A 25,756-nucleotide genomic window follows, 5' to 3' on the forward strand; every position below is an offset into this window, starting at 1 on the left:
TGTTTATTTTGGTGTTTGTACTTTATGAAGCACAAATTGTAAGAGTTTATTAAGTAAATTAATTAAAATGAAATGAACATCATGGTCAAAGTTTCATAGAATAAAACAGATTAGGTTGAAGCCTAGGGTCATCTACTTTTCAAGCTCCAGAGTCTAAGAGAGAAACTGATTAAGGGGTATAAAACATGACCTCAGAGAGGGAAAAGCAAAGGATCAAAAGAGTCAGACGGGGGGAGCAATGTGATACAAAAGGACAGACTTGTGTACCTAGTATGGAAACATTTCTGTAGGCGTCTCCAAAGTAGGCAAAGTGACCGTGAACTTGGTCATCAGAATATTGACTAAGACTCCTTCGTGTGCTCCCATGGGAAGCATTAGATCATGTTGGTTCTGGACAGGCTGCAGGAAGGAAGCTAGGGAAATGACACTACTTAATCATTTCACCCATGCCCTCTTCCGGTTCAATAGATCCTGGCTGTTCATTCCATGTGAGCCACACCTAGGACCCGTGTGACAAGCAATAAAGGACAAGTTACAAAGAAGATGGGAGCGTCTCCACAAGCCAGTCTCTAATATCTATTCAGTAGCTTTGTGATGTTACACAGTTGCTTAGCCAATGTATGCGGCCATCCATTCTCTCAAAATTAAGAATGGCTCTACTTCCTAGGTATTACATGGTGGAAATTAAGATATAATAACCGGGAAAATAAACAGAACCTAACGAATTCCAAATCATGCATTTGTAGGACTCACTGTCATTGTGGGAATTTAAGTTTTTGAGACCACCGTCTGCTTCGAGGGAAACAGAAATGTTCGTCATATTCTGTGGGATTTTGCAGCTAACACACCAGCCTGCATGGCACCGAATACTAGTCAAATAACTCTCATCCAGGCAGCATTCCTGGTGAGTTTGCTCTATTTCTGGCTCTAATCCTAAACTGCGCTATCCTGAATGAGTCACTTAATAGCATCTGCTTCCCCCTCCGCGTCGGCTTTTGCTCTTTAACTCTAGGGTACGGGAGGAGGCTTTGGTGCCAAATGAAGGCGAAAGAATTGCCCTAGTTAATGGGCTGCTCCAAAACTAGAGAATTTCACCTGAACTCGTGGATTGAACACTGGAAAAGAAGGCAGGTAAATGTTCCTCCGCATGCTCGCACTGCACAAGTAGCTCTGGGCGGGTGATCAGTGTGTGTAGCTCGATTCTGAATAAGCATGGCTTTTCTGCCTTGCACTGAGGCTGTACTCATTAGAATACCTAGTGTTTCCTCCTAAGTCAAAAAAGTGAGGCTTGTTAAAGGACCTAGTGAATTTCCACTCGCTTTAGAGCAGAAAAATAGTCTAAAGCAGTGGTCCTCAGCCTTCCTAAAGCTGTGACCCTTTAATTCAAACAATACAGCTCCTCATGTTGGGAAGACCCCAACCGTAAAATTATTTCACTGAGACGTCATATCTGTCCTTTTGCCATTGTCATGAATGGTGAGGTAAGTATCTGATATGTGACACCTGTGAAAGGGTTGTTTGATTCCCAACAGGGGTTTTGATCCATAGGTTAAGAACCATTGGTCTAAATGGTCATTGCTTAGCTCGAACATCATCAGTAGTTTTGTTTCGCTGAAAACAAACTAGCTTTCTTTGGCTAATTGGTTCTTTTTTTTTTTTTTTTCTTTTTTTTTTTTCGGAGCTGGGGACTCTTTGGCTAATTGAAATGAGATGAAAGGAAAGTGTTGAGAACAAGCATATACTTGCTGTGGCTTGAATGGACCTCATAGGTTGAAAAATCGGAGTGTGGGTCTCCAACAGGAAGCAGAGCTTAAGAATGGGTTACACTGGAGCAAGTGAGTCACGGTGGACAGGCTTTGAAATCCGACAGCTCAACACCTTTCCTAACACCTCCCTGATTCCTACCTGCAGATGATTAGTTCTCTGGTTATTGTGCAAACACCCCTGCCCTGACATGGTGGACTCTTAAACTGTCAGGGAAACAAACCCTCCTCTATTAAACTATTTCTTTTCAGTATTTGCTTTATAGCAATGAGAAAAACAATTAATACAATATCCAGTGTATTCACCAGACAATTGGAGTAGTATCTAATTTTAAATACAAATAAAGTATTTATGTAGTTATTTGGTGAGACACAGAGATGTTAAGCCTAATTTTTGTATCTCAAATATGAAAACTAGGAGTGAACACTCTGAATCATATGACATGATATTATATCCTGTATGGAATATAATGTTTAAGGTTTTTAGAGCAGTCAAAATGGAAAAGAAAATCATTTTCTATTGTATGGAATAAAAAGCTAAGGTCAATCAGTGTAATTTAATAAAGTAGCTTCATACCTTGTCTCCCAATATAGACAGACTCAATCTAAACTTTTTACATCCTCCAATCATTTTCTGTTTTTATTTCACCACTTGTAGTTCTTTGATCCTGTTATAGATTCCTTTTCAATCTGTTTACCTTGCCCCTTTATTCTTTTTCCTACTCTCTCTTTTTCTGGTTAACCGATATTTCCTCCCACAAATCATTTGTCCCTACCCTGGAACAATTCTTCTGACATCCTACACATAACTAAGCTTCCCTATTGTTCTTGTTCAGTATTTGCTTCCCTGCATGACATGTCTGTCCTACTTGATAACAAGCCAATTGAGAACAGGGGATTTAATGTATTTACAGTTGATTCTAAGACCTTGGAACCATGTGAGGCGTGCAGACTTGGAAACTGGGTAGCCAATTGAAAGAAGACACTGCTTACATTATATTTATCATTGGATTTTTGATTTTTCCAGCACTTCATTACACCAATGTTTAGACCACCAGCACCCCAAAAACGTTTTGCAGAAACCCTGGAATGAATGTCCAGAGAGTTATAGCCAGAGAACTGTCAGCTCCTGGACACAATGAGTTTCTAACATCAACTGCGGTTATAAGATCAATGGCAAAACACCCTTGGCAGGCAACTCATTGGTTGTTTTGCTGGTGATCATGAACAAATGAAAAAATGGAAATCTTATTAAGCCTGGAAATACTTTTTTTTTTCTGCTGAATAACACAGACATTAGATTGTAAGCAATCCAAATTTTGAACTATAAATATGCTAGCAAAAATGGTCTTTAAATGCGACATGATTCAAAGAACTGATATTTCTCACAAATCAAAGCCTGGTTGCCCAGCAACCACTCTATATGGGAGTTGCATAATATGATGACATGTTTGATCCTGCTCTCAAGGGGTGGACAGACAGGCTGAAGCCATAAGGCTTGTAGTTCAACTTGGATTAGCTCAAAACTGGGAATAAGCATCATTCTCTTCAGTCTGTTAAAAGAACAAAGCTGATTGGGGGTACAGTGTTCCCTTTGATCTCAATAAAACGGGGGATTCACTGTGTGTGTATATGTATATATTATACATATATATGTATATATTATACATATATATATATATATATATATATATATATATATATATATCAGTTTGCTTCTTCTGTCTTAGGCTCTTCTCATTAAATCAGCTAGTATATAAATGAAGTAGGCATGCCCGGGTTGGGCAAACATGAAGATCAGAAGAATATTCATGTTTTTATGCAGCTTGACTCTTATCTAGATTCTCAATTATCACAAATAAATTCAGAGCAGTGAACTGTAAGGTTGATAGCTTATTAACATTTTAAAATTAACCCGTGTGAGAAAGTAATGCTTTATTAAACTCACTTGATCTCTCTACAGGGCTCTTCCTAAACCAAAATCTTGGCATCTAGGGCCAATGACTGTCTTCACAGAACACCCTAAAAATATTTCATGTGAAATAATTGTTGATCGGAGAGGCTAAATGACCTGAAATGATGCAGTTTCTCATAAGATGGCTATGGGTATTTCACCTGGTGGCTCGGACCTGTCATCCTAGACCTAGTGGTAGAAGTGGGTGGATTTTTGTATGGTATACATAGTGAGTCTCAAAAGCACAGTACAAAAACAATGATGAAGGCCATAGTGTTCTACTAACCCCCAGATCTCAGTACCTCTCAGACCTTGGAATCCAGCAGGGAGGCAGCAACCCCTGCTGAAACAAGAACAGAGACTTTGTCCATCTAAGACCATAGTTCTGGGAAAGTTCCTACACGAACTAACATTGCGTTTTGGCTTTGCAGTGACATGTCTGGCTCTCTGTCCTTTCTAATTGAAAGCCTTGGAAGTTGCTTTTGTGATTAAATGTCGAATCTAACAAAGCCTTGGAACACTGTATTTGGATCCCAAAAACCAGTGTAGTTGCTGATTGGCTAATAAAGACTTGGAAATTAATGAATTATGCAAAGACATCAACAAACATATAGTGAACAAATTAATTAATGTATGAAATCAAGTTCATTATGAATGACCATATGCCAAGCATTCTATTTATATGAGTTCATACATAAATTAATTTTATACTTTCATGAGATGGGTACAGTAATATGACTTTAAATTTTTGCATAAAGTAACAAAAACATAAAATATTTAAGTTATTAGTTTTTAGGCCAAACATATATGACATGCCGAAAGCTGCATTGAAACCATGGCTACTGCAAAGAATGAACGAAAGACTCAGTACATCATGGAAATGCCTTTTACCACTGGAAGTTTTAGAATTATAAACCAAATAAAACATCAAATTTTCATTCTCCAAGTTTACTATATTTTCATTCAGTTAGTGTAAATAATTTACACGGTGTTTAATATAGAAAATTGCTATTTTCCAATACAGTACAGCTTTTGTTAGTTATTACTGTTAAGTGGCAGAAATTTATATTGGTAAGGTAATGCTGTTAACTAAACATCACCTATCAGTAAAATTTCACTGAATAATGATCAGGTTTTAAATGTTTACTCCTATCCTGTGTGATCTTCACTAATTACTGAAAAATAATTTTGTATCTGTTTAAACCCCAAAACAGAACTCATAACAAAAAGGTCAGCATGGATTTTTTTTTTGTATTCTTTTTTCCATCTTTATTAACTTGGGTATTTCTTATTTACATTTCAATTGTTATTCCTTTTCCCGGTTTCTGGGCCAACATCCCCCTAGTCCCTCCCCCTCCCCTACTATATGGGCTTCCCCTGCCCATCCTCCCCCCATTACCGCCCTCCCCTCAACAATCACGTTCACTGGGGGTTCAGTCTTGGCAGGACCAAGGGCTTCCCCTTCCACTGGTGCTCTTACTAGGCTAGTCAGCATGGATTTTTATAAGAAAGTAAAAGTGATGGTTTAAAAAAACGCTGATTGTTGTCCCCACCCAACCCCTACCACACACATCCCCTTCCAGATCTCCCCACTCTCTGGAGCCTCAAGTCTCTTCAGGGTTAGGTGCTTCTTCTCTGACTGAGGCCAGAGAAGGCATTCCTCTGCCGTGTGTGTCGAGTGCATCATACCAGCTGGTGTATGCTGCCTTGTTGGTAGTTCAGCGTCTGAGAGATCTCGGGAGCCTAGGTTTGTTGAGACTGTTGGTCTTCCTATGGGATCACACTCCTCCACAACTTTTTCCAGCCTTTTCCTAATTCAAGCACAGGGATCCCTGACTTCAGTGCACTGGTTGGGTGTTAATTATTGGCTCCTGTCTCAGTCAGCTGCTTCTTGGGTCTCTCAGAGGTCAGCCGTGCTAGACTCCTGTCCATATCTTGGCAACAGTAATAGTGTCAGGCCTTGGGGCTTCCCCTTGAGTTGGATCCCAATATGGGCCTGTCACTAGACCTCCTTACCCTCAGTCTCTTCTCCATTTTTGTCCCTGTAGTTCTTTTAGACAGGAACAGCTCTTGGTCAGAGAGCTTTTGACAATGGGGTGGCAACCCCATCCCTCCACTTGACATCATGTCTTTTTACTGGAGATGGACTCTCTAAGTTCCCTCTTTCCACTGTTGGGTATTTCATCTAAGGTCCCTCCCTTTAAGTCATGAGAATCTCTCATCTCCCAAATCTCTGATATATTTTAGATGTCCCTCCACCTCCTGAGGTTGCCTGTTTCCATTCATTGTGCTGGCCAAATACCTGATCATGTCCCCCTGTACCCCTCCCCCTCCCCTCCCTTCTCCTACCCAGTTCCCTCCCTCCCTTTGCCCTCAGGTTTCTTCTCCCTCCCTAGTGGGATTGAAACATCCACACTAGGCCCTTTGGCTTGTTAACCCTTCTGTGGATTTTATCTGGGGTACTCTGTACATCCACTTATTAGTGAATACATACCATGCATGTCCTTTTGGGTCTGAGTTACCTCACTCATGATGATATTTTCTAGTTCCATCCATTTGCACACGAACTCAGGATGTCCTTGTTCTTAATAACTGAGTAGCACTCCGTTGTATAAATGAACCACATTTTCTGTATCCATTCTTCTGTTGTGGGGCATCTGAGCAGCTTCTAGATTCTGGCTATCACAAATAAGGCCGCTATGGACATAGTGGAACATGTACCCCTGTGCAACGGCAGGGTGGTGGCATCTTTTAGGTATATTCCCAAGAGTGGTATTTCTGGGTCTTTAGGTAGGTCTATTTCCAATTTTCGGAGGAACTTCCAAATTGATTTCCAGAGTGGTTGTACCCACCAGCAATGGAGGAGTGTTTCTCTTTCTCCATGGTCTCTCAAAATCATAACATTTTAGCAACAATTGCATATGTTTATAATAATGAGTATAAACTTTTTATCAATATCCATTAAAAATTTGGGAATTATATATTGTACTCTCCTATCATCTATCATCTTTTGTCTACCTATCAATTATATACATGTATATGTATATACATTATATATATATATTTTATGATAATTTAACACAGTTTGAAACTTATATGGTTAATTAAGAGGTCTGATTACTCTTCAGGCAAACTTCTTAAATGTTCCATTTATTTTTGCATAATGATTATATTACTTTGTTTCTTTGTATCAATTTATATGCATGCAATTATGAATTACGTCTTTTGATCTTTTGGACCTCACAAATGTAAGAAACATCATTACCCACTAATAAAAAGAAAAAAATGAAAAGCTGATGATGAAGCTATGAACTGATTGAACTAAGTTGAGTGCATTAGGAGCCTTCAGCAAACTTCTATCCCTCGAAGCACTCTGAGAACACCACCAGAAACACACACCAGAGAAATAGGAACCTCAGGAAAACATGGCCATTAAGTAATGTTCTCTAAAAATACTATTTCATGGTAAAGAAACTTGGAAGTAATGCAAAGTTAAAATTATAGCTATGTAGCTATTAGAGAGTATCTAACAAATTAATAATGACATGGAAATCTCAGCCTAACATGAAGGAAAATTAGTACAATCTAAAACTCTATGTAAAGACTCTTGTCGTCTATTGTACATCCCGCCATGAAAGCAAGTGAGCCTTCAAGAGTCATGAAGTACACACATACACACACCACACACACACACACACACACACACACACACACCACACACACACACCACACACCACACACACACCACACACACACACACACACACACCACACACCACACACCACACACATATACACTCACACAGAGACAGAGAGAGATAGAGAGAGAGACAGAGAGACAGAAAGAGAGGGACAGAGAGACAGAGAGACATAAACAGATAGAGAGAAGCAGCGAGAGACAGAGAGAATTTATGAAATATATAAACCAGTAACCCTACATTGGTAGGATATTTTATAATAATTTATGTTCTCGGCATCTTCATTTGTACTCTCAATGATAATTTGTTTTTCTTAATGAAAAAATAATCTAAAGGAGTAACTAAAACATAGGCTAGGCCCGATACTTCTCCTTTAACTTTATTTAGGTATCCAGAAAGCTAATACAGCAATGAGCTTTGCTCAGCCGTTAACGTCATTAGTTCACTCAGTATGCTCCCTAGTGACATTCAGCATTTTATTTTAAATAAATGACTTAAGCAGCTTCTAATACCATGATGGGGATTTTAGTTTGAACAAAAACTTCTATCCTCATGCAGCAGTGAGTAGTTCACAGAGCACGTCCCTCCTGATCCTGAGTCAAATTCAGGTAGATAAATGCAAACGCTCTGGCTTAAGCCTAGCAACAAGCTTCACTACTTGGTGCATGAGGGAAGGTTCCTGTGCTTCATCTCTCAGGGATGCATCAGGGTAGGTTACCTGCCAGGGCCTCATGGTGAGACAGTGATGAAGGTTTGGCTCCTGGACCAAGCTCTTTTGAGCCTAAATCAGGCATACTTTCCATTCATCAGAATCATTACAGGGTCATCCTGTGTGAGCACAGCAGGGAGAGTGAGCATTTTCATTTTTCTGAGCCTCTGGTTAAGGGAAATGCAGGGACACAGCATGGAGCACATGGGCTTCAAGGCTCGACCTGGAAATGCTTCCACAGCTATGATTTTGGAACATGGCCTTTTAGAGAGGTTCTTACATTGTTTAAGCCTTAGCCTTCCTGTTCATGAAACAGGAATTAAAACACTAACGTTTCTAAGGATGTTGCAATTATTAAATAGAACAAGACATGCAATGTGTACAAGATGCTGTGTGAACTTGCTCCCAGCAGCTATCGCCTCTCCTCCACCCCTCCCACTCCAGTTCTGCTCCTCTAATGACACAGGGCCGTAGCTTTGATCGAAGCCTGCCCATCTTCTCTTTGTATTAAACAAACAAACAAACAAACAAACAAACGAATGAATAACAACAAAAAACATCACCAGCTTATACACCGCCTTGAAAATTGAGAGCAATAGGCAGAAATATTTAAAATACCCTGTTCTCTAGATCTCTTGTAATTCCATACATCTAGATCTCTTGTAATTCCACATATCTGCAGAAAAGAACATTCAAGCTAATATTAGTCATCAAATCTCTTTAGATACTGAAAATAAGAGGCTATTGCAGATTAATAAGAGGTAGATGTATTGTAGGAAAATAAGAGGTAATATAAATTCCTCTGCATGTTCACCTCAGAGAATATTCACTGAGTAAGATGCAGGTTTTGCTACGTGTATCCCACACTTTCTCTGGGATTTTCTGTTTGTTTGTCTGTTTGTTTGTTTTTGTTTTTCTGAGCTTCTTTTCCCACATGGAAAGTCTTCCTTGAAGACTTGCAATCAGAATAAAATGCATATGCATTTTACCTTGCCACTCAGAGGGCTTTATCCTAAGTTTAAAAGCTTTTAGCTACAGTGCAAAACCACTAGAGACCCATTTTGAATAGAAAAAGAAATTGAATGGATTTCAACTCATCTGCAGCTCCCGTGGCTGACAGGACCATTCCTTTTTAAATGTATTTTCAGATTCATGTAAAGTCATCAAGCTCGTGGACTTCAACCTTTCCAACAATGTATTTACAAACCTTCCAAAAGAGTGAGTCTTCTGAAACTCTTTCAGTCGTTTCTATGCTTGTTCTGAAAGAACACCGCCCAGAGAGGATGGCAGCATCTTAACAGGATAAGAGTTCCCAAGGAAGCTGTAGGTGTTTGGCCAATTCTCAACAACCTGCATGAATAGAAAAGGAGAAGAAACAAGGGAAAACCTCATTGAGTGGGGTGTTCTAACACAAAACTCCTGTCAGCATGTTCAAGGCTCCTTCAGATCCTCACCCTCTGCCCACGGTTGAGCCTCTCATAGTCAGAAATCACAACACTGATCCACAACTCAAAGAACCAATTCTTTAATATCTGGGTTGCAATTAAATCACGTTAGTTCTCATAAGCTCAGCTGGACAAAAATCATTGGGTGATTTTTTTTCAAAGTATAAGCATTCTAAATTATAGGATTAAGTGAGATGAAATCTGTGAAATTATCATTTTATCCTTCTGATTATATCCCCTCACTTGAGACATTTATCATCAGATAACACATGATACATTTATTCACTTTGTGGCTATCTTCGTTTGATGGTTCCCTGAGCATAAATTTGGTCTGCATTACATCATAAAGAAAAAAATCAGTTGTTTTACATGAGCTCTCATAGTACTAATCAGTTACATTCCAGGAAAATACTTTTTTTATGATTTATAAAAAGTAGTTCTTTTTTGCCCCTTGACAGTACATTTTTTTATAACTTAGATCACTGATAACATTGCTGCCACATAATATTAAATATTTTATGTAAAAGCATTTAAAATAGAGACTACAATCTTGCTCCAATTTGTTCTAATACAACAGAGTAACTGCGACTGGGTGATTTATAAAAAGGAAATTTATTGGCCCAAAGTTTTGGAGACCAAATAGCAAGGTGCTAGGATCTAGGGGCAGTCTCTTGTTATAGCAGAGGGGTTAGAGGAAAGGAGACAGATACAGTCTCAATAGGCATGGAGCATTCATGGCCTTGTTGCCCTTTACAGAGTTGGTCCTTTAATACTGCTATAGAGGACAGTTAAGTTTTCACATTAGTTGTTGAAGGAACAATTGCGATCATTATGAGCAGATGTCATGGGTTTTATAATTATTTCCCTGTTTATACTTCTATATTGTCTGGAGGCAGAGATGATGTTTCGTGTCTCTTCCATATCTACAATCAACATCTGACAAATGACCCAGGAAGTCCTCAGCAATTTGACTTGTTTTTCTTTGTTGCTGTTACTGGTTGTATATTACATAAGGAGGACATTGCATACTCCAAGAAACTCTGCTTGCCCAAGGTCAGTTGGTAGTAGAGACAGAAATGAGCCTGAATGACCTTGCTATGACGTTCCAAGAATGTCTCTTTACCATAGATGCCAGTCTCTCAGCACCTCCAATGCTGAGGGGACCCAGATAACTTGTTGAAAACATTTCAATAGTTTTCCAAGGTGTGTGTATTTGAGACATTTCAAAAAAGAACTGCCATCCATAAAATTATTTAGAAAATTAAGAATTTTTTATAATTACTTATAAAGAGATATCTGTGGCTGGTTGTCAAGTGAAATGTTATAATTCTCCAGATGGGAGTTTCTTCTTGGTCTGTGGATGCTCTCTTCTCTACTATTATCCTGTGTTTTTAGACACTTTCTAGAACCTTGTGCTCTTTAATGAATATAAAGGCCTGAGGCAGTGACAAATGAAGAGAACCAGACATTGTAGTAGTTTTCCCTCTATACTTCACAACACCCTTGAAGAAACATTGAAATGTGAGGATGGAGTTTAGGAAGAGTAAGAAAAAATAATGAACAAAAAAGTAAAATTTATTCTGTCTATACACACACACACACACACACACACACAATGTAGTTAAAAATAAAAAATAATGCTACAATAAAAATTTGAATAGAATTTTTAAAAAATCTACCCCTCCCTTGATTGGTTATAGTCTTCTAATTTTTGTGTCTGTTCATTAAGAAACTATGTGTTATAATACCAATAGTTATTTATAATTTAAAAAGATCCAATAAGTGTAAAATGTCTCACCCATCAAGGCATAACCATAATTAATGCCCTTCAAGATAATCAGTAAAGGTCACCATGAGATAGACTATTTGGTTCTGTTTGTGTGGGGCTGACACTACCCATTACTCCCTGCCCTGGATGATAACTTAACAGGAATGAGATACTAAGACAACTGTGTAGATGTACCACATTTTCTCTATCTATTCCTCCATCAAAAGACATCTGGTTTCTTTCTAGCTTCTGGCTATTATAAATAAGAATACTATGAACATAAAGAGCATGTGTCCCTGTTATATGCTAGAGCATCTTTTGGGTATATGCCCAGGAATGGTATAGCTGGGTCCTCAGGTAGTACTATGGCCAATTTTCTGCGGGACTGCCAGACTAATTTCCAGAGTGGTTGTACCAGCTTGCAATCCCACCAACAAAGGAGGAGTGTTCCTCTTTCTCCACATCCTTGCTAGCATCTGTTGTCACCTGAGTGTTTGGTCTTAGCCATTCTGACTGGTGTGAGGTGTAATCTCAGGGTTTTGATTTTCAATTCCCCGAAGACTAAGAATGTTGAACATTTCTTTAGGTGCTTCTTAGACATTTGGTATTCTTCAGCTGAGAATTCCTTAAATCTGTACCCCATTTTGTAATAGGATTATTTGATTCTCTGGAGTCTAACTTCTTGAGTTCTTTATATATATTGGGTATTAGTCCTCTATCAGATGTAGGAGTTGTAAAGATCTTTTCCCAATCTGTTGGTTGCCGTTTTCTCCTATTGGCAATGCCCTTTGACTTACAGAAGCTTTGCAATTTTATGAGGTCCCATTTGTCAATTCTTAATCTTAAATCATAAGCCATTGGTGTTCTATTCAGGAAAATTTCCCCTGTACCTATGTGTTCAAGGCTCTCCCCCACCTTCTTTTCTATTAGTTTCAGTGTATCTGGTATTATGTGGAGGTCCTTGATCTACTTGGACTTGACCTGTGTGCAAGCTGATAAAAATGGATCATTTTGCATTCTTCTACATTCTGACCTCCAGTTGAACCAGCACCATTTGTTGAAAATGCTATATTTTTTCCATTGGATAGGTTTAGCTCCTTTGTTAAAGATCAAGTGACCATAGGAGTGTGGGTTCATTTCTGGGTCTTCAATTCTATTCCATTGATCTACCTGCCTGTCTCTGTACCAATACCATACAGGTTTTTTTATCAGGATTCCTCTTGGCCCTGTGAAGGCTCAATGCCTCCGTGTAGGGAATGCCAGGGCAGGAAGATGGGAGGGAGTGGGTGGATGGGTGGGTAAGAGAACACTTTCATAGAGACAGGGGAAGGGGAAGGTATAGGGGGATTCCAGAGGGGAAGTTGGGAAAGGGGATAACATTTGAAATGTAAGTAAATAACCATTAAAAAATAAGAGTATAAATCACAAAGCTAATTTCTATGAAGTTCAAAGACACATAGAAAAGATGAAATAAAGTTCAAAACTAGACAAAACATATTTATGGTGTTAGTCCTCAGGACACTGATTTGACATGATTTGCAGGAAGAGTGACTAGAGGCCTGTGAGGGCTATGGGTATACTGTGTAAATATACTCTACCACTTCTAGCAATTTACTAAGTATTTCACCTAGGTATTGTTTGCACTTCTGAATGTATATGATGTCTCAATAAATGAGTGTTTATAAATGACAAAAAGGAGAGAAAATATCATCCTGGGTAATTCAAATGTGAATAAATAAAACACCTAATTAAAAAAAATAGTAAGTGAAAGAAACATCCACACTGAAGTATACACTCATCAGGTGCCATTTCTGGCCTGTTGACCCTAGTGGTAAGTATATATCTCTGAGTAATAAAGATTTTAGTTAAATGACTGTGAAATCTATTTTAAATTAAAACTCTTCCTAAACTCTGCCTTCCCACTAGGAGTTTGCAGAAATGACAAAAAAGGGAGATCGACACAGTCCCTGGCTGACTTCTATTGTGGTTTAATAATTTCCAGACAGAAAAGTGCTGTTCAAAGTTGTTTGAAGGTCTTGCATCCTGACCTGTATTTTTCTACATAACTGGACTTAAGATTTCAAGTAGGCTTTGAAGCCCAAAAGATGATGGCTTGCTTAATTTATTTAACAAAATCAAACATCCCAGATAGTAGACATGGTGGTATATCCATTGCCAATGCTTCAACAAGAACAATAAATAAAAGTATTTTCAGTGATAGATAGATAGATAGATAGATAGATAGATAGATAGATGATAGATGGATAGATAGATAGATAGATAGATAGATATAATTAGCAAAAACACATTTTTAAGCAAAAAAGGCAAAATTTGTAAAATTACAAATTTTAGTTGACTTATGTTTGAACCAAAACAGAGTCATGGAATTGCTTTTGTCTTAAATGATGTATGGGTCTTAAAAACATTATTTTGTAGTCCTTGGCTTGACAATAGTAAGATACATTATGAATGGAAAGAGTTTCTAGAACCGTTTTATAGCCATCTCTCACAATAACATATATTTTCTGTATGTTTAACATTGGGTGATTTCCAAGGTATTTTTCACATTTTTTCCTGAATCTCTGGGGGAAAAAATGAGCTGGCTATAGATTTTTGTGTCAAGTTCATCCAGGAGGAAGGGAACATAAAATAGTTAAAGGTTGCATAGGAAGGCAGTGGGGAAGGAAAGAACCAGGCACCTAACCTCGACTGCTGCCTGCTGCAGTTGGTCTCAATAATCGCACTTCGAATCCACAGTGCTCAAACTTACAGAGCTTGCGCTTTCCATTGTTAAGATGCTCAACCACAGACTCACTGGTTTGGTGAACACAGTCCTCCTTACAAGTCCAGCGACACTTAGATGCCTGAGACGTACTGCAGATAGTTCTAATATTAGCAACTGCTCAATTCTCTGCATTGTTAAGTTCTAAAAATAAGAATTTCTTTACTGCTTCAATCAGTACAAAGGACCCTTATTTAGCCTCTGTGCTTCCTATCATTCACCGTGTAATTTTGGAAGTGTTGTTAGATAAATTGGTTTGAAATGACTAGGATGTAAGCAATCACTCATAATTTCTACATAAATATTAAATCTTTGTCTTCGGGCTTGTTTCATTTCCAGTTTTAATCAGATATTGGGATTCATTTTTTTTGCAAGGTTGATTAGTAAATTTTCGCATATGTTATGCATCGAATTATAATGTAATAGATTTTAATCCATGTTATCTGTGTCAACTCAGTTATTGTATCACTTCAGATTTAAGTAAGCCTTTAATTATGACCCTTTCCCTAAATTTAGATAATAAACAGCCATTTCAGAATCTCCAAATTTTAAGAATCCTATACACTTGAATCAACTCCCCTTGGTATTATTTTCTACACTGTCTATAGATTTAGCTGTTCTTTAGTTTTCCTTGCCACACATATTTACACATTCATACACCAACAGATTCATATCATTATATTTGGAAAAGGTCATAGAGTATTTAGACCTGGACATTTAAGTTAGATTTAATCATAAAGTTGCACCCAATGAAATATAAAACTTTATCCCTGCTCCTGTTTGAATATCATCCACCTCTAAAATTCAAACAGAGGCTTGGTCTCACCATGGAGCTGCGGGGAGGTGGTTCCGTTGGTGGGGCCATAAAGAAGAACTAACGCTTTATTTAAATGTCTACACTGGTTCCAGAAGCATTAGGTTATTATAAAATGGCACGTCTGCTTCCTCCCTGGTTTCCTTCGTCCCCTGTTGCCAGGTAACTGCTATCCCAACCATTATCCGTTTTTCCATTTCATTTTATTCAGCATGGTCCCTCATTAGACACCCAGGATGATACCATCCTCTAGTACCTCAAGAACTATGAGCTAAATAAAAGCCTTTGTTTCATACACTGCCAAACATTAAATATCTTTTTATAGCAATATAAAATTAACTAAGACATACTCTTAGCACCCTTGAATTTCCCCTTGTTTCTCAGTTTTTATCCTTCCTCAATATAAAACTGGCCACAAATAATTTAGGCTTTGATTTCCATGTGAGAAGTAGCCCATCAACTATTTTCCGGGTTTTCCACTATTCTGAGAAAATCATTGCTGTTTATCCTATATGCTTGGCTAACTACTTACCCAGCCAGCACCAAAAATCTATTTACCCAAATCTCTCACATGAATGTCTTTCCAAGAAAGGAAACAGAACATTCAATAAATGAATCAGCATAATAAATAAAGAATGGCAGCTTGTCAAATGTTCTTTTCTTTCCTTTCTTCTTCTCAATATTTTTATTATTCTTGTTGTTGTTATTGTTGTTTTATTTGAAAGTGCCTATTAGCCTTTTTTGAGCCCAGGTCCAGCCAAGTTGATGAATAAATTTAATTTCATAGGTGCTATTTGGAATTAAAAGTTGTAGATTTATTTTAAAGGGTGGTTTAACATTTTCTTGGACTACTTCATATACTGTTAGCACAATAGGCATCAGATATATATTTCTGCAAAGTTTACCAACCACATGTTCACACAAATTCTACATATATCTGTACTAAGGTGTCTGTATTCATAACTGAAAAAACTGGAATCAATTCAAGACATTATTAACAGGTAAATAAATAAGTAATATACCCAAACAATGAACTATTGCTTAGCAATATAAAGAAATAAGATTCAAAAGCATAGAGGAAACATATGTGAGTTATATTTTGATGGGAAAGTATGACTTAAAGGACTACCTACTATGATTCTAGAAAAGATAAAACTAAATGTTCTAGAAAAGATAAAAATATAAAAAGTACAAAAGGTATTGGCTTCCAGGGGAGAGGGAAGACAGGCAGAGCACAGGTGACATTTAAGATGGAGAAATTATTCCATACAGGAGAGTAATGATGGATACCTGTCAGATTTACTTGTCAAGACTGCAATATCCACATCATTAAGAGCAAACTCCAGTGACTTTGGATGAAAGTAATGTGTGAAAGGAAAGGTTCCCCAATATTATCATACATAGCAACAAGCTGTGAATGCCAAAAGTGAGTTTGTGCATGTGTGGCAGAGGATGGTTTCTGCCTTGAACCCAATAATATCCCTAAAGAACAGAAGTAACACAGGAGTTGTTTGAGCCCATCTGTGACCTGCATAAGACAGAAGATGTGAACATTCTATCATGGGGTTAAATTCAATAAGCCATACCACTCTGTGAAGGTTTATAGCTAAGTGGGAATTAGAGACATTTTCTTCAGTGTGTAGCCTTTAGTAAGCTACCCATGCTCTTGTTAAAAAAGAAAGGCTCTAAACAGTGCTTCTATATCAGCCACAATAAAACTCATTGGTTCACATACAAAGACATAAAGTAGAAGGGCTTTACAATCAGTTAGCATGTGGTACTTGTACGACTGTGCCAAATCTTTTCTCTCTGAGACATTCCAATCCACACAAGAGGGGGTCACCCTCCTAAAAGTCCTCAGATTATGCCACATTTACATAATCTGGGTTGTCACCCTGGAAGTTTAATTCAAATAAGAGTTGCCATTGGCATTGCATTACATGTCCATTATTTTTCACTGTTCAATGTTCCTGAGAAAGCACAGGACTATTTAATAGACAAAGTAATGCTGTTTCCCATAAGATAAAAATGTGCATTTAAAGGCTATACCTATGCTGTTAAAATATTAGTTAGAATATTTGGCTTACAAAGAAATGACACCATTTGAAAAAAAAGATGTTATAGTACTTTTGGTAAAAAGTGAGAAATTTTAGAACACATGCAAAGAGTACAAATTTAATACTGAATTGGCAGTCCTGGCTCACATCACAAAACTACTTTACCTACAAGTATGGCCAAAATAGAAAATTGTTTAAGTTACCAAATGAGTTTATCTTGAACATAAGACCAAGTGAAAAACTTGAAGCAAACATGGTTGATATCAGAAAGTCCTATCTGTTAAGGGAAGGAGAGGTGACTTAATGGTTCAGCTTGTTTCCTGCTTGATCATAAAGATCTGAGTTTGGATCTCACTACCCATGTCAGAATCTGGGAATCTCATGAATATTTGTTACTCCAGCTCTGAATAATCTGACACACTGTACTGCACTGGCCCTCTTCTCTGTCTCTCTCTTTCTCTGTCTCACTCTCTCTCTCTGTCTCTCTCTCTCTCTTTCTCTCTCTTTCTCTCTCTCTTTCTCCCCCCTCTCTCTCTTTCTCTCTGTCTCTCCCTCCCTTAGAGAGGGAGAGAGAGAGAGAGAGAAAGAGAGAGAGGTGGGAGACTATCTGTTAAAAATGACAATAGATTTATGTAACACTAAATCAGGGCAATGGTATTACTTAAGTATTGAAGGCCTCACAGTCTTTAGTCATAGTTAGTTGAAAAAACATAAATGTATAATTTCTCCAGCTTTCGGGGAACAGGAGTTTCATTCCTTTTAAATTTTATGTTATTCTGTCTCAGTATCTTCCCTACGCCCTTCTGTGGGTATAGATGGTACTCCATTGAGGTTTGAAGTCTACATTTGCTATAACAGGAAGGCTCTGAAAACTCCATGCTTTCTCTTGATCCCACAAAGCTTAAGTAAGAACCGAAAACCTAAGCATGCTATTCTGAAATGCTATCATTTATAGGTACACATAAGCAACAAAACCCGATTCATCAGTCTGCTTTTATATACTTATGTATATATAACAACATGTAACAATAATAAAAAGGAAAAGAGGCTATCAACATGGGATGGGTTGGTAGGACAGTATCTGGGAGGGGCTCAGCAGGCAGAGGGGAAAGTGCTGTAGTTTTATTTCAATCACCATATCTTAAAGAGTACTTTGTAAGGGAGGAAGGCTTTTTAGAAGAAGAACATTTCTTAAATTGGAGTTAAGAAATGGAAATTTTTATTCAAAGGAGAGTGGTAGAAGACTGCTAGCTGCTTTCGCTGCCTATTCTCAGCCCTTGCTCAGTTGTCGAAACTTAATGTTGTTATACAGCAATATGTACTCAGCTAACATATGACATGTACTGCACACGCTTTGAAATGAAGTTAGCTTGATTAGTCAGGTGGTAATGTGGAAGTACCAAGTGTTGTGCCTCTTTCTTCATGTGAACCCTCTAGAAAGTCATTTTGAAGAGATTACTCTTGTGGTTTACTATACTGCTACTCCCTTCCCCACCGGCTACAGGACAACTGGAATTTAGTGTCTAGGAACCTTAGACCTCAACGATAAGGACCAGACACAGACACAAGGAATGGCAGAGGAAGGACACAGAATCATCCTGGTTATGCTTAAAATGCAATGTCTTCCTGATAAAGCTACCCTTCTAGGGTATAGCTCTTGCATGACACCTAAGGAAAAAATAAACATCACAGCTCATGTCCAGAAAACAAATGTGGGATCAATTTTATTTCTTTAGGATCTGTGACTTTTCCAGCAAACATTTTAAGCTTTTTTTTTGTCCATTTAACTAACTCATTGTGAGCTAATTTTCATATATATATATATATATGTGTGTGTGTGTGTGTGTGTGTGTGTGTGTGTGTGTGTGTGTGTAGAATCTCTACATTTACATTTGTATTCATAGCATACAAATGTCTTTCAAATTTAAGGGTACAAAGATAATTTCAAAACAGGTTAAAAGTACTCATTGTAGAAAAACATGTAATCATTGTAGAAAAAACAGGGATAATGCAGAAAAGATAAAAATGGGCTAAAGATATGAAGTAAATATATGAATGAAAATAATTATTTAAAATGTTCAATGTGGTGAGTTATACTAGGGGAGTGGTCACTATACCACCAAGCAAAAAAACAATAACTATATCACAGAGAGTTATCACCATACACCTATACAACTGGATTTTTGAAAGTGATAATATCAAATGCTGCTAAGAATTTAGCAAGAAATCCCCAACAGTGGGGATATAGAACCTGAAGAGGCCATCTCCAGTAGTTAGACAGCGATCCTAGTAGAGGAATGGGGAACCAACATACCTTCAAAATTTTTGACACAGAATCCTTACTGTCTATAAGAAATGCAGGGACAAAAATGCAGGAGAGACTGAAGGAAAGACTAACCAGTGACTGGTCCAACTTAAAATCCATCCCATGGGTGGGCACCAAACCCCGACACTGTTACTGATGCCCCTCCATGCTTGCAGACAAGAACCTAGCATGACTATCTACTGGGCTGTACCAGCAGCTGACTGAGAAAGATGCAGACACCCACAGACAAACTTTGGACTGAGGTTGGAGACACCTATGGAAGAGTTAGTGAAAGGACTGAAGGGGCTAAAGAAGATGGGAAACCCATAGGAAGGCCAAGTGTCAACTAACCTGGACACTTGGAAGCTCCTAAAGACAAAGCAACCAAAAGAACATACATGGGATGGTCCAAGGCCTGGACACATATGTAGCAGATGACTGACTGCCATCTCTCTCTCTCTCTCTCTCTCTCTCTCTCTCTCTCTCTCTCTCTCCCTCTCTCTCTCTCTCTGTCTGTCTCTCTCCCTCTCTCCCTCTCTCCCTCTCTCCCTCTCTCCCTCTCTCCCTCTCTCCCTCTCTCTCTCATATCTACCTATCCACACACCGCTAAGAACTCAATAATTATAATCTTGGCATTTATTTTCCAAAATTACAAAACCGATTTTATAACACAGAAAAGCAACAAATCTGAAAACAAAAAAACACAAAATACCCATTAATAAGTTAAATACTAATTCCTTGAATATTCAACAATAGTTAAACTAATACTGTAGACTATTTCTCCACACTGAGAAAGAAATAACTATTTATACGTACAAATGAGAAATCTCCCAGGGGCATTATACAGAATGAGAATAAAAAAATCTGCAAAAGTTTCATTTGTGTAACATTCTCAAAATAACAAAATTACAGACATGGAAATCAGTAGTTGACAGAGGAGAGTTGAGGAGGAGGGACAGTCATGACTGTTATAAGGAAGCACAGGGGAAGACTTAATGGTGATAGCCCAGTTCTAGGACCTGGTTGTGGTAGCAGCATGAATCTGCATCAGCAAATAAATGGCATAAAACATTGAAGCACAAATACCTGGGTTTATGTTGCACGAGAGCTGTGTGAGATGGGACCACTACAGGAAATGGTCAAGAGACTCTTTAGCACATTCTCTCTGTCTTTATTTATTTTTTTTGAGGGTTGATGATGCTTTTGTTTTCAAAATTGTAATTAAATCAGATAAAAATAATATCGTTAAAGTTTCTGAAACAACCTTTTTTTGGTGCTCCCCACCTACCCACTCCTGCCTCCTTGTCCTGGAATTCCCTTATGCTGGGGCATCGAGCCTTCACAGAACCAAGGGTTTCTTCTCCCATTGATGCCAGACAAGGCCATCCTCTGCTACACATGGGGCTGGGGCCATGGGCTGCTTCTCTTCTATTAGATTCAGTGTATGTGGTTTTAGGTTGAGGTCCTTGATCCATTTGGACTTGAGCTTTGTGCAAGTGAAAAATATGGATCTATTTTTATTTCTCTACAGACAGACAGACAGTTAGACCAGCACTATTTATTAAAGATGATTTCTTTTTTCCGATGTATATTTTTGGCTTTTTTGTCAAAGATCAGTTGTCCATAAGTGTGTGGTTTTATTTCTGGGTCTTCAATTCTGTTCCACTGGTCAACATGTCTGTCTCTGTATCAATACCATAGCATTTTTATCACCATTGCTCTGTAGTAGAACTTGAGTCAGGGATGGTGATTCCCCAAGAAGTTCATTTATTGCTAAGAACTGTTTCTGCTATTCTGTTTTTTGTTTGTTTGTTTGTTTTTGTTTTTCCAGATGAAATTGAGAATTGTTCTTACCATGTCTTTGAAGAATTGTTGGAGATTGCATGAAATCTGTAGATTGGCCATTTTAGGATGTTAATGGTACCAAGCTGTGAGCATGGGAGGTCTCTCCGTTTTCTGAGGCTTTCTTCAATTTGTTTCTTAAGAGACTTGAAGTTCTTATCATACAGATCATGACTCGCTTGGTTAGAGTTATCCCAAATATTTGATATAATTCATGACTACTGTGAATGGTGTTGTTCCCTTAATTTTTTTCTCAGCACATTTTATCATTTGTATAGAGGAAGGCTACTGATTTATTTGAGTTAATTTTACATGCCAACACTTTGCTGAAGTTCTTTATCAGCTGTAGAAGTTCTCTGGTAGAATTTTTGGGGCTGCTTATGTATAATATCATATCATCTCCAAATAGTAATTCCTTGACTTCGTCATAGAAAAGAAAGTGGAAAAGAGCCTTGAATTCATTGGCATGGGAAAAACCTCTTAAACAGAGGTCCATTCCTCTCAGGCTTTAAGATCAAGAATTGTTAAATGGGACCTCAAGAAACTGAAAAGCTTCTGTATGACAAAGGACATAATCAATAGGACAAATCGGCAACCTATAGATTGGAAACAATCTTCACTAACCCCACACCTGAAAGGGCCAATATTCAAGAAGACAAACAAACAAATAAACAAACAAAAACAGAAAAAAGCCTCAAGAAGCTAAACTCAAAAACAAAAACACCCAATCAAAAAATAGGGTATAGAATTAAAGAGAATTCACAACAGAGGAGTCTCAAATGCCTGAGTAGCACTTACAGAAATGTTCAAAGTCCTTAGTGATCATGAAAATGCAAATCAAAACAATCCTGAGATTCTACCTTACACCAATCAGAATAGCTAAGATCAAAAACTCTGGTGACAGCACATGTTGGCAAGGACGTGGAGAAAGAGGAACACTCCTCCATTGCTGGTGAGATTGCAAACTGGTACAACCACTCTGGAAATCAATCTGGAGGTTCCTCGGTAAATTGGAAATAGATCTACTTGAAGACCTAACTATACCACTCTTGGGCATATTCCAAAAAGATGCCCCATCATGTGCTAGGGGTACGTGTTTCTCATTGTTCATAGTGGCCTTATTCTGGCATAGAGAGCCAGAAGCTGGAAACAACCCAGATGTCCCACAATGAAAGAATAGATGCAGAAAATGTGGTTCATTTATACAATGGAATACTATTCATCAATGAAGAACAAGGACATCATGAGTTTTGCAGGCAAATGGATTGAAGTAGAAAATATCATCCTAAGTGAGGTAACCCAGACCCAAAAGGACATGCATGATATGTACTTACCAATAAATGGACATTAGCCAAAAAAGTACAGAATATCCCGGATACAATCCACAAAACTCAAGAAGGTTAACAAACCAAAGGGCCTAAGTAAAGATGCTTCAATCCCATTATGGAGGAAGAAAAAACCAGGGGGCATTGAGCAGGAGGATACTGGGTAGGAGATGGGAGGGGAAGGGGCAGTGGAGAAGGTGGACATGATCAGGTATTGGAGGATAGGAGTGAAGCCCTGAGGGCCAGCAGAAAAATGGAAACAGGCAATTTCAGGAGGTAAGTGGCAGGGTACCCTCTAGATTATACCATAGACCTGGTAGGTGATAGACTCTCAAGACTCAACAGGAGGGACCTTAGATGAAATGTCTTAGAGTGGAGAAAGGGAACTTGTACAGACTACCTCCAGTAGAAAGACAGGGCATCAAGTGGAAGGATGGGGTTGTCATACCACAGTGAGAAATACTGACCCAGAATTGTTCCTGTCTAAAAGAACAGCAGGGACAAAAATGGAGAAGAGACTGAGGGAGGCCCAGTGACCGGCCCAATTTGGGATCCATTTCAAGGTGAGACTCTAAGGCTTGACACTGTTACTAATGCTATGGTGTGCTTACTGACAGGAGCCTAGCATGGCTGCCCTCTGAGAGACCCAACAAGCAGCTGAAAGAGTCAGATGTGTATACTTACAGTCAACCAATGGACACGAGCTGAGGGCTCCTGTGGTTAAATTATGGAAAAGCTGGAAGAAACTGAGGAGGAGGGCGACCCCATGAGAAGACCAGCTGTCTCAACTAACCTGGCCCCCTGAGATCTCTCACACACTGAGCCACCAACCAGGCAGCATACACCAGCTGAAATGAGACCCCCAAAACATATAGAGCAGAGGACTGCCTGGTCTGGCCCCAGTGAAAGAAGAAGCACCTTACTCTGGAAGGACCTGAGGCTCCAGTGAGTGGGGAGGTCTGGTGGGGGTGGGTGGGAATGGAGACAACCTCTTGGAGAAGAGGGAGGAAGTGTGGGATGAGGAAGAGTCACAGGGCAGATTAGGAGGAGGATAATGACTGTACTGTAAAAAAAAGATTAAAGGATTAAAAACAGAAAGAAAAAAGAAAAAGGTCGGAGGATACATAAATCCTCTCTGTGCTATTTTTACTGGGAAACTGTTTTAAAATTAGATTGCTAATAAAAGAATTTAAACCAAGGTTATGTACTCACAGTCCTAGAGTTTACCTTCTTCTTTGGAACAATAAAAAGCAGCAAATGGGGCAGGGGAGGTGACTCAGCAGTTCAGAAACCGTACATTGCTTCTGCAGAGGACATACCCATGTTGGGAGGCTCACATCTGCTTTCAGCTCAAGCTTCAGATGATCCAGTGCACGTTTTGTCTCCACGGGCACCTGCATATGCATGACACACACATGTGCACACACACTCACACATGCACTCACACACACACATGCACACACACACACACACACACACACTCACTCAAAAATGAAAACAAAAAGTGTTGACAATTGCTGTAAACAACAGAACAGAATGAACCATGTGCTTGTTATTCTGAAATCTTTCAGTGAATTTTCTCTTCTCCTCCCCACCAAACTACTTCACTGTAAGAGGCAACATAGCAGTAACCATGTTTCCACACCCATCACTAAGTTTGTTCTGAAATTAAAAATAAAATAGTGAGTGCAAAGACGTGTTAAACAGAGTTTGAAGTTTTTTTCTGAATAGATAGAGAATAATATTTCAAGCTTTGTGGGCTGTACAGTGGGGTGAGGGGTTGTTGAGTCTTTGTTTGTTTTGTTTTGTTTTTGTTTTGAGGGGCTTATTTGTTTTATTTTTTACCACTGCCAAAGGACAGCCACAGAGATAAGCATAGATGTTAAAAATAGCTGTGCCTCCAACTACTTACAAAACAGGTCAAATCCGGTCTGCGAGTGATTGTTTGCTGACCTCTGCTATCAAGCCCCCTGCTCACAAAGCCTTATTTTTGTTTTTAGATCATTGTCTCACACAGATAATGTGGCAGAAGAAGTTCTGGATTTAGAAGCTATCTTCCAGCTTCCTCACTGACTGTGCCCTCCCTGAAGTATAAAAGAAGATAAACAGCAAACTGTCTTCCGAAGCCTGAAATGTTTAAATCTTGTATTGATTGGCTAGATAATTCATGGGGAGCCTCTTTTCTCAGCCTGTGAAGTCTGAAACAGATTTTATCACTACAAACCATTAAAGCTCACCCTTAGCAGGTGGATTGTGCACATGGGTCTCTGACCAACAACCAGGAATCCAACTTCCTTATCGGAGAGAAGAGAATTTATGTTGAAAAGAAAAACTTACTGAAATAACCATGATGATACAGCATGTTTTCTTCCAAATTTCATACTTTACGTGCATGTCTCAACTGACAAGTGTGCATGGGACTTAGAACACCGTATTAACATTTTATTTACATATACATTTTATTTACATGCCATGTGTAATACTCAGTCATGATGGTCAATCTTACGGGATTTGCAGTCACCATAGAAATAAATATCTGGGCATGTCTGTGAGGAAATCTCTAAACTGGGTTAGTTGATGTGGGAAGATTTACCCTAAATGTAGTCAGCACCACTCCACAGTCAAGAATCAGGGACTGAATAAAATAAAGAAAAGCATCAGATTGAATCCCAGAAGTCATCTCTGTCTCTGGTTCCTGACTGGGAATGTAGTATAGTGATGTCATCATGATGGGCTTTGTCCCCTCAAACTGTGAGACAGAGTACTGTCTCCCTCCCTTCAGTTTCTCTCTGTAAATTACTTGTCTCAACAATAAGGAAAGTAGCAGTGACTGCTTTAAAGATGTGGCCCCACTTAGCCCACGGTGTTATTTGGCAAAGGGAATGCAAATACATTGATGGCAAAGAGCATGCAAATTTGGGGAACCAAATGAGCCATCATCAACCAAGGACTGCATTAGTTACATTAGGGACTGTTGTAATGCTTGGAGATGAAGGCGGCAATAAAATAAAGCACATAAATGATCATTGTGTTTTGATACACATTTAGTAACATTTATTGTAGTTAAACTTTTTGGAATCCTTTTTTTCTTAAAGATAATAGAATTAGGATGTAAAATAACGAGCACCAAGTCACTGCGATGGTTCAGACGATAATGAATGTTGAGCAAAATGTGTTTTAGTTCAAAGATGACTTCCAGCTTCATAAGCTTATAATGTCAAACTGCAACATCTACTTCTTGAATATATTAGCTGAAGCGATTTTAAAACGCTCTCCGTAGGCAGGGTATAGTAGC

General features: G+C 38.5%; 1 long non-coding RNA gene across 1 annotated transcript; it reads left to right on the forward strand.

Annotated features, from left to right (window-relative positions):
• Window positions 1-936: 936 nt before the first annotated feature.
• LOC134484921 (uncharacterized) lies at window positions 937-25,578 on the forward strand. The gene is made up of 3 exons (XR_010062730.1): window positions 937-1,131; window positions 23,079-23,406; window positions 24,462-25,578. It is a non-coding gene; the product is annotated as an uncharacterized LOC134484921 (long non-coding RNA).
• The last annotated feature ends 178 nt before the right edge of the window (window positions 25,579-25,756 follow it).

Source organism: Rattus norvegicus, chromosome 1 (assembly GCF_036323735.1).
Source record: "Rattus norvegicus strain BN/NHsdMcwi chromosome 1, GRCr8, whole genome shotgun sequence".
Classification (NCBI taxonomy): domain Eukaryota; kingdom Metazoa; phylum Chordata; class Mammalia; order Rodentia; family Muridae; genus Rattus; species Rattus norvegicus.